Source organism: Pteronotus mesoamericanus, unplaced genomic scaffold, assembly GCF_021234165.1.
Source record: "Pteronotus mesoamericanus isolate MK-2021 breed Mesoamerican mustached bat unplaced genomic scaffold, CSHL_Meso_final scaffold_118, whole genome shotgun sequence".
Taxonomy (NCBI): Eukaryota; Metazoa; Chordata; class Mammalia; order Chiroptera; family Mormoopidae; genus Pteronotus; species Pteronotus mesoamericanus.
In genome coordinates, this window is record NW_026555301.1 from 7,578,254 (window position 1) to 7,591,795 (window position 13,542).

Genomic DNA, 13,542 nt, shown 5'->3' on the forward strand with positions numbered 1-13,542 from the left:
AGTGCTCTAGACAGGTCACAATCTGCCACCTGCATTCTCATCCTGACTTGATGAGTATGCTCTATGCATCAAGCCATTCCAGGTCGCATCAGGTGACCACCTTATGACTTACAAAGTAGTTTCAGGTAAACTCAGTCAGCTAGCTCTGCCTCAGATACCCGAAGCACCTCTCAGCTCCAGACCTACCAATGGGTAGGATTACACTCCTGTCCAAGGCTGAATAAGCCTCCATCTGTCTAGCTTGTGTACTGCAGTGTGCTCTCCAGGAGACTTGTCCCTCAAAACATGCTTCTGCCACATGTCACTCCAAAATAATCAGCCAATGCTAAGACATCCAGGTTTTTTTAAAAAATGACTATGTCTAGCCAGAGGACACTGTGAGATTCCTGTGAAGGTCCACCAAAACACATGAGCAAAACACCTTGCTATTTGTATGTAACTCCTTCCTATCAATATTGTGAACCTACAGACATTACTTTTTCCTTCTATTTTCCACCTACTGAGAGAAGAAAACCACCCACTTCTGATTTTCCAGATGACAGATTTTATTCTTCAACTGGGAGTGCTCTCATCAGTCTTCCTAGGATTTGAATGCTCAGATTTCTTGGGAACAAAGGTCAGTGGAATAACCATAAAGGTACCATAGTGAGCAGAATTCAAAGGTGACCCCTTTGTATATAATCCCCTACACTTGAGTGCAGGAAGAATCTGTGACCTGCTTCTAACCAACAGAATATGGCAAATGTAATGAGATGTCACTCCCTTGGTCAGTCTATGCTATATAAGACTCCATCTCAATAGATTAGAGCATAAGAAACTCACTTTCTGACTTTAAACAGGTAAGGTGCCATGTCATGAAAGAGCCTGTGAGGGGCCATGCAGCAAGGAACTGCAGGGGTCTCTGAGATCCGAGAGCTGACCGCCTATGAGAAAACAGGGACATCAGTCCTACAGCTACCAGGAAATTCATTCTGCTCACAACTTGAATGAGCTTAGAAATGGATTCTTCCCATTCACACCTCCAGATGAGAACATAAATGGGCCAACACATTGATTGCAGCTTTCTGAGATCCAGAACTGAGAACTAGCTAAGTGATGCCCAAACTTGCAACCCATGGAAACTGAGATAATACAAGGGTGTTCATTTAAGCTACTAAGTGTATGGTAATTTGTTATGCAGCAATAGAAAATAAATTTAACTCGGTAATTAATTAAATATGGAGATATGAAATACATATGTATTAAATGCACATATAACTGTACATCAGAACAGCCCTCCCCTGACCTCATCCATCCATAAGTGAAAATTCATTTATCTTACTTGACTATGAGCAACTTGTGGGCAAGAACCACATCACCATCACCCTGGTATCCCTGAGATTTTGCAGAGTATGTGGCACACAGGAGGTTCTTAACTTTTTTTTAAATAAGCTAAATTAAAAGCATTATGATTTGTCAATCGCTAGTTACTGCAATAAAGTCAAAGCAATGGAACTCATACAAGCATTCAGAACAGAGCTTAAAACCTCAAAATTAATCACAAAATAGGTGGAAGACACTTAGCCTCACACTCTACCCCCAAATAATGGATACAAAATTTTTTTGTAGTGATTATTTCATTTTGCCTATGAATCTGAGTCAGTGCTTAGAAATGTTGCTCAGTAGTTTTGTTTTGTTTTTGCCAAAAATCCCTGCCACTTCTCTGGCATTTAGGTATCTAACAGCTGAAGGTTAAAAACAAAAAATTCCCTAAGAAATTTTTAAGTAAGAATTTGTGATTCAATCTTTGTTTTCCATTCATAAAAATAATGCATTCCCAATAAAATGAAAAAACCTATAGAGGCCAAATTACCCAGCTCTAAATCTAAAACAAAATGCTAATCCAACTTTCTGAAAACCTATTTAAAAAGTTCTTTAAAATATTTTAATTTTTAAACTGATGAATTTTAGTTCTTTTAAGCAAGATTTCATTTAATCTGTGTAAAATAAAAATAAAATGTATATATATGTTTAATAAAATTGTTTCCGCTATTCTTAAAAAAAGTTATTTTTTATTTCAAATAAGACTGCGACTCAAGTTGTATTTATTTTATTTAGACTTTTTAAAGACCTGGTTTACTAAAAGGGATATTTTAAAATATTCAAATAAGTGAAATTATTTAAGAGAGTATAAAATTAAAACTTCATTCATTACAAAAACCTATCATGCTCTCCTGAAACCTATATTCAGGGTCTTATTATATATTCTCACTCCCTCATTAATCACTCAATAAACCTGAATGCTATCTCCAAGGTTTATCTGTCCCCTGGTGCTCAGTCTCTCAGACAGCAGTTCTCACACTTAAGCCAAGAAAAACTAAAACACCAGTTCCGTGGCATATGAGGCAGAGAATTTGAATAAACTTATCTCTTCTTAGCACAATTTTCATTCCCTTGGGCTAGCACTGTGTGTGAAAATAGCCAATGACCCACAGCAGGGAACTGGAGGGGTCACTCATTCCCCTCCCCACAGAGGAAGAAAGATGCCCAGATGATGGACCCCACCCAGTTCCCTTCCCCCTCAGTTCTAATAAGTGCATGCCTTTCCCATAATCTCACAAAACACAGCTCAACACAAAGTCCAATGCTTCAAAAAAAGAAGACTGATTATTAATGTTATGTCCCACAAAGGAAATTAAGCTTTCAGAAGAATAGTTAACTTGACAGAAACAGACAGTGAAGAGAACTAATAAGCACAGGGACTCACAGAAGGTGCTGGCAGAGTTTCTCTTATACATACCATACCCTGTTACTCAAAGCACTTGAGGAATCTACACATGGTTTTCCAAAGTGATAAAGTACAGTCCTGTAGGGCTGATGATCGCATTAGACCCAAACCATCTCCTCAATGCCATGTTCAGTGGATGGAGTTCGGGAACCATGAACTAACTGATGAGAAGCAGAGCAAGAGGCAAAGTAGATGTCTTCCTCAAAAGTACAAGGTAGCGAGGACCTACCTTGCACCAATAAGGGAATACATGAATGGCAGAAGACTCAAAAATCACAAGACAAGTGAGGCACATTTATTCTTCGCAACATTCTCACTTTCTCTTTAAAATAAAGGAAGGCATTTGTTCTGGACAAAGGCTAAAAGAGAAACATGGCCACATGCTTCATTCCTTTCTCTGAAACAGGACAGGCTCTAGCTGATAACTAGGTCCTGCGGAATCATTTAAAACACAATGATCCCTGGAGACAAGAGGAGAGAGCCATTTCATAGAAATTGTAAACTGGGATAGGGAAAAACACAAAGTAGTAGGTAATGTACTTTAGTGTTACAGAAGGATTATGGAAAAGAGAAAAGAGAAGTCTCCTTCCAGAACGATTTTTGCTTTACAACATTTTTCCTTAACAAACATCTCAACAGTTCAACCAAGATTTAGTAAAATGCATGGATTTTTGCATCAGATATATTTTCTTTCTTTTTTTTTAATAGTTCAAATACATTTGTCTCCACCTTCCCACCACCACCTTCCCCTGCCCCCTACACCCACCTCCCTCCCGCAATCCTTCCCCACTTTGGCTTTGACCATGGTCTTTTATACATGTTCCTTGACTTGACCCTTCCCTTTCCTTTCCCCCCTCCCCATCCCCCCTCCCTCCTTCCTCTTGACTCTGTTGGTTTCTTTTTTCTTTCAATGTAGCTGGTTATACTTTCCTTGCTTGTTTGTGTTGTTGGTTAGGTTCCACTTATAGGTAAGATCATATGGTGTTTGTCTTTCGCCCCCTGGCTTATTTCACTTAGCATAATACTCTCTAGCTCCATCCATGCTGTTGTGAAGGGTAGTAGCTCTTTCTTTCTTTCTGCTGTGTAGTATTCCATTGTGTAAATGTACCATAGTTTTTTGATCCACTCATTTGCTAATGTGCATTTAGGTTGCTTCCAACATTTGGCAATTGTAAATTGTGCAGCTATGAACATTGGGGTGCGTAGGTTCTTTTGAATTGGTGTTTTGGGGTTCACAGGGTATAATTCCAGCAGTGGAATTGCTGGGTCAAAAGGCAGTTCCATTTTTAGCTTTTTGAGGAAATTCCGCTGTTTTCTACAGTGGCTGCACCGTCTACATTCCCACCAACAGTGCACTAGGGTTCCCTTTTCTCCACAGCCTCGCCAGCATGCATCAGGTACATTTTCAAGATGCATGTGTGCATTCAGTCAACCCATAAATGCCACAATTTTTGTTTTGGTATCTTTCTCTCACTGAGCTGAATTATTTCAGAGTAAAATAATGCCAAGAAATACTGACCATAGGTGTGTCTCTGTGACCCAAGTACTCAGCACAAGAATCTGCTTTTTCACTAGCTCAGAGTATCCAGAAGGGCCCCCAAGAAGCACTGCCGGCAGCGTCCTGGCAGAGCCCAGGCCAAGATGCAAACCACCAGCAAGGGAGTGGCCACACTCAGGGTTCAGCCATCAGGCCACAGCCAAGGGCTTGATAAGTTGTTTCTTAACAGAACATAAAAAACCATCTCATTGGTGTGCATTTCAGAATTGAGCAAAACATACAGAGAGGGCAACTCTCGACAGACACTAAGCCAGCCCAGAGGAAGGAGAGGGATCCTGAAACCAGACGCCGTCTGTCTGCTGTCTTGCTTACTTTTAGCAGAGTTTTCTGTTCCCAAAATAGAAACGAAGGACTTCTTCAAAAGCAGGTGTATTCTGTTTCCTGGGAAGAAATAAGGCATGGAAGCAGCCACATCTACAAATCATCTCTTTAGGAGCACAAAGAACCTGCCAAAGGGCCTTTCTTGGGGTACTGCTGGAGGGATCAGCCTCTTCAAAGACTTGATCCCCAAAAGCTCCAGGGGGATGCATCAAATAGATGAAGACAGTCCAGATGGACTCCCACACACACCTTCTCTCAACCAGTGCAAGACAGAAACAGCTTCTGAGGTCTGAACTGACAGGACAGTAAGGAGGTCAACAGATTTTCAAAGTCCCCATGCCAGGGCCCTTCATGCCCTGTCTTGCCCTCCAACTCTTTCAGTCAAAGCAAAAACAGTCCATCTGCCTAAAGCTAAACAACAGACAGGTTTTCTGTCTTCCTTGCTGGTTTCCTTGAGTTCTTCAGCTGCAAAGTATGTAAGTTCCATCTTCTAAGCAGAACAAAGGCCAGAACCATCTATGAGGAAACCAGGACAAGGCCACCCTCTGACAATGCTGTGCTGGGAGGCAGCACACAGCTGACGTGGTGGCCCAAGATCCAGGGGCTTCCAGAAGCTCAAAGTAGCCTGTGCATAGCACACAAATGTGCACAAATACACCTGAGGGGGTGTTAAAAAACATTAAGATAGGTTGCCTCTGGGGGAAGAAGCAAGTGTTTCATAGCATAAGCGGGAAGAGAGGACAGAGAGAGTTTTTAACAAAGCAAGATAGCACACCTTAAGGAAATAAAAGAGGAATGATTTCTTTTAAATGATATTCACATCCAACAGTGAATAGTTTTCTAGTTATTTCCTAACTCAAGGGAAAAAAGGTGTGACTGACACCTTTACAAAAGATCACAAAGTACTTGAAAAGGATAAAAAACTTGACAATTACAGGAAGACATCAAGATCCTTTTTTGCTCTTTAAGCAAGCAGTACTGTCTCGTATCCCAGGCATCCTGGAAGGAGTTCTCAAGGTCAAATTATACTCTTTAAAGCATACCAGCACACATCTCTTAGGGGCCAAAACAAGAAACAAATACTCAGTCACTGGCAAGAAGTTCATGGAGCACAGTGACTGGGCCAATGGAAGAGACAGAGCCACAACACAACCTGCCAAGAGTTCAAATCCAGATCCCCCATTTACTGCCTACATGACCCTGGGCAAATCACATCAACTCTGAACTCACAGCTACCTTGCAGTTCATTGCAGAGAATAAGAGAGGCAATAAGGGCCTTAGTATTGGGTTGGCCAAAAATGTTTGTTTGATTTTCTCCATTAGATGGCTCTAAGTAGCACTTAGTTGTCTTTAACTTCATTTGAAACAATTTTTTTAGATTGTATTGTGACAGCTGTCATATCAACATGCATTTTTTAAAAAACTTAACCAAATTTGGTGAATTTTTGTGCAGCCATGTTAATATTGAAGATGGAAAAAGTATACAAAGTTTTCAGCATATTATGCTTTATTATTTCAGGAAAGGTAAAAACACATCAGATACACAAAAAAAGATTTGCACAGTGTATGGAGAAGGTGTTGTGACTAATAGAATGTATCAAAAGTGGTTTGTGAAGTTTCGTGCTGGAGATTTCTCACTGGATAGTGCTCCATGTTCAGGTAGACCAGTTGAAGTTGACAGCAATCAAATTGAGACATTAATCAAAAACAATCAATGTAATACCACACTGGAGATAGCTGACATACCCAAAACATCCAAATCAATAAAGTTACGGGTAAAAATGAAAAAAATGTGTCTTTATTTTATGGAAAAAAACATACAGACTTCTTAGTCAACTCAATATTTTACTGAAATATTAATATAGTCAAATTCAGAGAAAACTGACTGCTGATACATTTGACTGACTCCATTAGTACCTACTCCCAAAAGTCCTCCTGGGTTACCCCACCCTTTTCACTACTCCTTATTCAGTTTCCACAGTGTTCCTTAGGTTTTTCTGCACATTCCCAGGTCTTTCCCATGAAAATACTAACACTTAAGCATAGATCTCCTATTTTCTGAGGGCAGGTCTCATATTTTCTGGGGTTTTTATACATCTACTTCTTTCTCTGCATACCCCCAATCCAATTTTATGGATATATAAAATCTCCATATCTGGCATTCCTCACAATAACAACCTCAGGGGAAGACTCAAGGCAAACACCTAACTTTCACATCTTACAAACTCTCACATTCAGAACAGCTTAAACACCATCCCCTTGTGTGAGTGAGAAAGAAATCAAGGGGTTCAGAAGTGAAGGGTCTTGGCCTAGTTATACAGGTGTGTCAAGTTCCAGGGGGCACAGATGTGGTTCCTCTCTCTCCCACAATGAAACTGCTCTGCCATTGGCAACCGTTTATCACAGGGCCCACCTTGTGAGATAGAGCATTTACCACTGGCATTATAACCAACCTAATGACCAGCATTCCTACCACACAGCACTAGGCCTTGGGGTCACAACATGATAATCAAAGAGCAAGGTGGGCTTGCTCTAATAAACAGGCCTGCATATCTGGGATTCTGAGCTCTAGCACAAGTGTCTGTTCTCTGGTCATTTTGACCTCCAATTTGGACATGATTAATTTTGATGAGAAGAAATCAAACCAATAAAGTTACTCAGGCAACATGGTCATTCATTTCTAGGTAATAATAAAGCTAATGTTCATTTAATATTTCCTTAGTCATTCATTTCTAGGTAACAATAAAGCTAATGTTCATTTAATATTTGCTTGGTGCCCAGCCTGGGACTTGATGTACGTTATCTCAATTGATCATCACAGCAATCTTGTATCAATGTTATTAATATCCTCAGTTGACAGATGAGAAAACCAGAGCCGCAAAAATTTAGGTAACTTATCTAGGGTCACACAGCTACTAAGAGACAAAGCTAGGATTTTTTTAAAATTTAATTGTATTTTTCAATTACCATTTATTACCCCATACCCTTTTCTACTTCTACCCAACCCCACCTCCCACAATCACCACACTGTTGTCCATGTCCATGAGTTCTTTCTATTTTTCTTTTTTGCTCCATCCCTCTACTGTCCAATCCCCTCAAGAGCTGTCAGCCTGCTCTCTATCTATGAGACCATCTCTATTTTGCATCATAGTTCAGTTTGTTCTTTAGATTCCACATGAGTGAAATCATATGGTATTTGTCTTTTTCTGACTGACTTACTTCACTTAAAATAATTTTCTCCAGGTCCATCCATGCTGACAGAGCTAGGATTTGAACCCTATTCTATCTTACAAGCAGAGCAATAAAAAACAAATGGTTATAGACTTCTGGCCAAGATGAAGGCATGGGTAGATACACTCTGCTTCCTTGCACAACCAAAAGAAGGATAACAACAAATTTTTTAAAAAAAAAAAAACAACCAAAACAGCCAGAATATGGAACTGTATGGATGTCCAACAACTAAAGAGTTAAGAAGAAACATTCATCCAGACTGGTAGGAGGGGCAGAGATTGGCAGCCAGGACAGAGAGGACTCACAGAAAGGTGGTAGAACAGGCTGGCGAGAAGGCAGCTGGCGGACCAGGCAGTACCACATATGCATGCAGATAAGCCAGGGGGACCAATTGGGGAGTGAAATCTAGGTTTCCTGCCAGGAAACTAAAGCCTCAAAACCACTGGCTATAAAAACTGTGGGGGTTGTGTCAGTGGGAGAAACTCCCAGCCTCATAGGAGAGCTCATTAGAGAGACACACCGGGACCTAGAACATACACAAACCCACCCACCCCGGAATCAGCACCAGAAGAGCCCAGTTTGCTTGTGGGTAGCAAAGGAAGTGAATGAAAGTGGGTCAAGAGTTGAACAATCGACATTGTTTTCTCTCTGACCCCTCTCCCACATACAGTGCTACAGTGCAACAAAGTGGGTTGCACTACCCTGGCAAATACCTAAGGCTCCACCCCTTACAATGGAACAAGTGCACCAAGACAAAGAAATATGGCCTAAATAAAAGAACAGATCAAAACTCCAGAAAAAGAACTAAGCAACGAGGAGATAGTTGACCTATCAAATGCAGAGTTCAAAACACTGGTAATCAGGATGCTCACAGAAATGACTGAATATGGAAGCAAAATAGAGGAAGAAGTAAAGGCTATACAAAGTGAAGTAAAGAAAAATATACAGGGAACCAAAAATGAAAGGAAGGAAACCGGGACTCAAATCAATGTTTGGGAGTAGAGGGATGAAATAACCATTCAACCAGAACAGAATGAAGAAACAAGAATTCAAAAAATTGAGGAGAGGCTTAGGAACCTCCAGGACAACTTTAAACATTCCAATATTCAAATCAGAGGGGTGCAAGAAGGAGAAGAGGAAGAGCAAGAAGTCGAAAACTTATTGGAAAAAATAATGAAAGCAAACTTCCCCATTATTGTGAAAGAAAATCACCTCCAGGAAGTCCAGGAAGCTCAGAGTCCCCTATAATGTGGACCCAAGGAGGAACACACCAAGACACACCATAATTAAATTACCCAAAATTAAAGATATGGAGAGAATCTTAAAAGCAGCAAGAGAAAAGGAGAAAGTTACCTACAAAGGAGTTTCCATAAGACTATCAGCTGATTTCTCAAAGGAAACCTTACAGGCAAGGAGGGGCTGGAAAGAAGTATCCCAAGTCATGAAAGGCAAGGACCTACATCCGAGATTACTCTGTCTAGCAAAGCTATCGTTTTGAATGGAATGGCAGATAAAGTGCCTCCCAGATAAGGTCAAGTTAAAGGAGTTCATCATCACCAAGCCCTTATTATATGAAATGTTAAAGGGACTTAACCTAAGAAAAAGAAGATCAAAGCTATAAACAGTAAAATGAAAACAAACTCACAACTATCAACAACTGAATGTAAAAAAACAAGAACAAAAACAAACTAACAAACTAGAACAGGAACAGAATCACAGAAATGGAGATCAGAGAGGAGGGAGTGAAGGGAGAATAAGGGGAAAAGGTACAGGGAATAAGCATAATTGGTAGATACAAAATAGACGGGGGAGGTTAAAAATGGTATAGAAATGGAGAAGCCAAAGAATATATATGTACAACCCATGGATGTGAACTAAGGGCGGCAGGGGTGGATGCTGATGGGAGGTTAGTGCAGGACAGAGGGGGATAAGGGAGAGAAAAAAATGGGACAAATATAAGAGCATAATCCATAAAACATACTAAAAGAACAAAAAATGGTTATAATAAGAAATAAAGAATAGCCAATATATCAAAAAATGAAAATGCTTTGTTCTTGGAAATTCCTTTTCAATTTTTTTGAAAATTTTTGTCATAATATTACCTTCAAATCTGGATATTATTATTCCATTTGGAAACAGCAGCAAGTAATCCACCAATAAGCAGATTTCTTTCAGACTTTTTTGGTCTTTTCCATGAATAATCCACAGGCAGAGACAAACAAGGATGCTATGAAACCACATTGGCAGACAAGAGTCCTGACTCCTAAAGACAGGAACGGTGGGAGGTCACAGCTAGTACTTCTCAGGAGTCACAGAAGACTTAGTCCCAAGCTGACAAAGCAATAATATTTTTGAAGATCCATTATGTTCCAAGTTTTCAACACATACTATGAGAAAATAAAAAGGATCTATGTTCATATTTCTCTGAATACCTAAAATTTAATGTGCTATTATGATAAAATGTCAAAATCGATTTTCATTAGCCAAAGAAAAAATTTTATCAATATTTTATTGACCTCTATTAATATTTAACATTAAATATAAGCCAAATTCTCCATTTCAATAAGAAACTCTAAGAGAGCTGTTTCTATGTGCTGAATCCCTACTACTGGGATGGAACAAATGCTAAACGCCAAGAAGAGACCAGAAAAGTCACCACATCACAAAAAGCGGAAAGAAGAAACTGAAGTAGATCAAAATCCACACACAAACTTATTCAACCATGCAATCCACTGGCAGGTTGTTATGAGTGCCTGCTATGTGCCAGAAACAATTCCAGGGAGGACATCAGCAAGCAAAACAAGAGTGGACAGTCAAACAATAAACCTACTCAACAGGTAAACAGGTATATGATGCAGTTTGTTCAGAAGTGGTAAGTGCTGTGCAGAAAGGCAAGAATAGAGCAGGACAGGGAACAAGGAGTGCAGAGTCAAGGGAGGGAGTGCTGGAGAAGGTTCCCTGAGAAGACAGTATCTGAGACAAGGCTAGAAGAAGGCAAGGAGTAGATAGATGAGTGTTTGAGGAACAAGAGGGAGGTCCAGGAACAAGGAAGCAGGTTGCCTGGACAGATGCACTGAATGAGGGCAAAAGTATTAGGAGACGAGGTCAGGTAGGCCACAGAGATCCCATAGTCTTATAGGCAACTGTAAGTATTTGGCTTTACTCAAGAGAAATGAGCAACTGAAACAGTTGTGCATTCATTCAACAAGGATTCCCCAGATGCTAAATATGCCAAGCCCCGTGTCAAATGCTGAAGACACAGGAAGAGGAAGAAGGCTGAGAAGAGGCAAAAATTGGACTCTTCAACTTTCAATGGTAGCTCAGTAATCAAGAGCACACTCCAAGCCTCAGGTGGGAACCTGGAAATGAACATTCTATTAGCTCAAAGGATGCATCTCATTCCTTTGCTTACACATAGATACTGATCTTTTACCACAATAAGGACAAAGATGCAGAAGATCCTGAAGTTGTCTAAATCAGCAGTGAAAAATCAAATTAAGTTCAAAATCATTTTAGTTTTGACTATACCTCACTGGATTCTAAAGATTTAAATCTATCATGGCACTATGAGGTCTGTCCTGAAAAATTCCAGCCATTGTTAATATGATGAAAACAGTTTGCACAGCATAGATGTAACCTGGCAGCCAAGGAGAGTGGACTGGAATGTGCATGCGTGAACAATGACAACTTCACTGCAGTAGTCAGTGGGACAATAAACTCCACTGAATGAGCATGTGTACTGCGTGGCTGTTGCACTCAAAATGACTGAGCAAGAACAGCAACAAATCTGCATCAAATTTTGCATTAAGCTTGAACATTCCTCCATGGAATCTATTTGGATAACTCAGAAGGCAGCAGCTAAGGGCAGCTTGTTATTAGCAGCTTCATCACGACAACATGCATCACATCTCACATAGTATTTTTTGCAAAACATCAAATCACCCAGCTGACTCAGCCCCTCTTCAGCCCACAGTTGATGCCCTGTGACTCCTGGCTTTTCCAAACTAAAATCACCTTTGAAAGGGGAGAGATTTCAGACCATCAATGATATTCAGGAAAATACAATGCGGCAGCCAATGGCAGTTGGGAGAACTGTGTGAGGTCCCAAGGTGCCTACTTTGAGGGGAACTGAGGCATCACTGCCCAATGTACAATATTTCTGGTCTCTTGTATCTTCTTCAATAAATGTCTCTGTTTTGCATATTGCATGGCTGGGTACCTTCTAGACAGATGTCATACGTGTACATATCATATGTAAAAATTTTTTAAAGTTTCTAAAAACAATCTTAGCCTTACTTGGTGAACTATATTCTATCTTTTCCACTATTGCAGATCACTTTTTTCTTCATTGTTCAAATACATTTGCCTATTTTTCCTCCACCACTTTCCCCTGTACCCCTTCCTACTCCCTCCCTCAATCTTTTCCCACTTTGGCTTTGTCCATGGGTCCCTAATACATTTTCCTTGACTTGACCCATCTTCTTCTTTTCCTGTTACACCTTCTCTCCTCCCCACCGGTTGCAGTCAGTGTGTTTTTTCTCTCAATGTTGCTGGCGATATTTTCCATTCTTGTTTGTTCTGTTGCTTAGGTTCCACTTATAGGTGAGATCATATATTTGTCTTTCACTGCCTGACTTATTTCACTTAGCATAATGCACTCCAGTTCCATCCATGATGTCATGAAGGATAGTAGCTGGCTCTTTCTTTCTTCTGCATCATATTCCATAGTGTAAATGTACCAAAGTTTTTTGATCCACTCATTTACTGATGGACACTTAAGTTGCTTCCAGCACTTGGCTATTGTAAATTGAGTTGCTATGAACATTGGGGTGCATACATTCTTTTCAACTGGTGTTTTAGGATTCATAGGGTATAATCCCAGCAGTTGAATTGCTGGGTCAAAAGACAGTTCCACTTCAAGCTTTCAGGAGAAATTCCAAATTGCTTTCCACAGTGGCTGCACCAGTCTTCATTCCCACCAACAGTGTACTAGGGTTCCCTTTTCTCTACAACGTCCCCACACCCATTGTTTGTTGATCTGTTTATGATGCCATTCTCACTAGTGTGAAGTGATATCTCATTATGGTTTTAATTTGCAATTTTCTGATGGCTAGTGATGATGAGCATCCTTTCATATGTCTCTGAGCCCTCTGTTTCTCTTCCTTGGAGAAGTTTCTGTAGGGTCCTTTGCCCATTTCTTAATTGGATTGTTTGTCTTCTTGAAGTGGAGTCATGTGAGTTCTTTATATATTTTAGAGATCAAATCCCTGTCTGAGGTATCATTGGCAAATATATTTTCCCATACAGTTGGCTCCCTTTTCATTTTGCTGATGTTTTCTTTAGCCATGCAGAAGCTTCCTATTTTGATGAGGTCCCACTTGTTTATTCTTTCCTTTATGTCCCCTGATTTAGCGGACATGTCAGTGAAAATATTGCTGCGTGGGATATCTGAGAGTTTCCTGCCTATATTCTCCTCTAGGACCTTTATGGTATCGCGACTTATATTTAAGTCTTTTATCCTTTTTGAGTTTATTTTTGTGTATATTGTCAGTTGGTGGTCGAATTTCAAATTTTTGCATATACCTGTCCAGCACTCCCAACACCATTTGTTGAAGACACTATTTTTACTCCAATTTATGCTTTCAAGCCTTCTGTCAAATATTAA

At 40.0% G+C, this 13,542-nt stretch overlaps 1 protein-coding gene across 2 annotated transcripts in view; it reads right to left on the reverse strand.

Annotated features, from left to right (window-relative positions):
• LDLRAD4 (low density lipoprotein receptor class A domain containing 4) overlaps positions 1–13,542 on the reverse strand; it is a 658,664-nt gene that overhangs the window by 555,523 nt on the left and 89,599 nt on the right. The gene's annotated exons all lie outside the window — the stretch shown is intronic.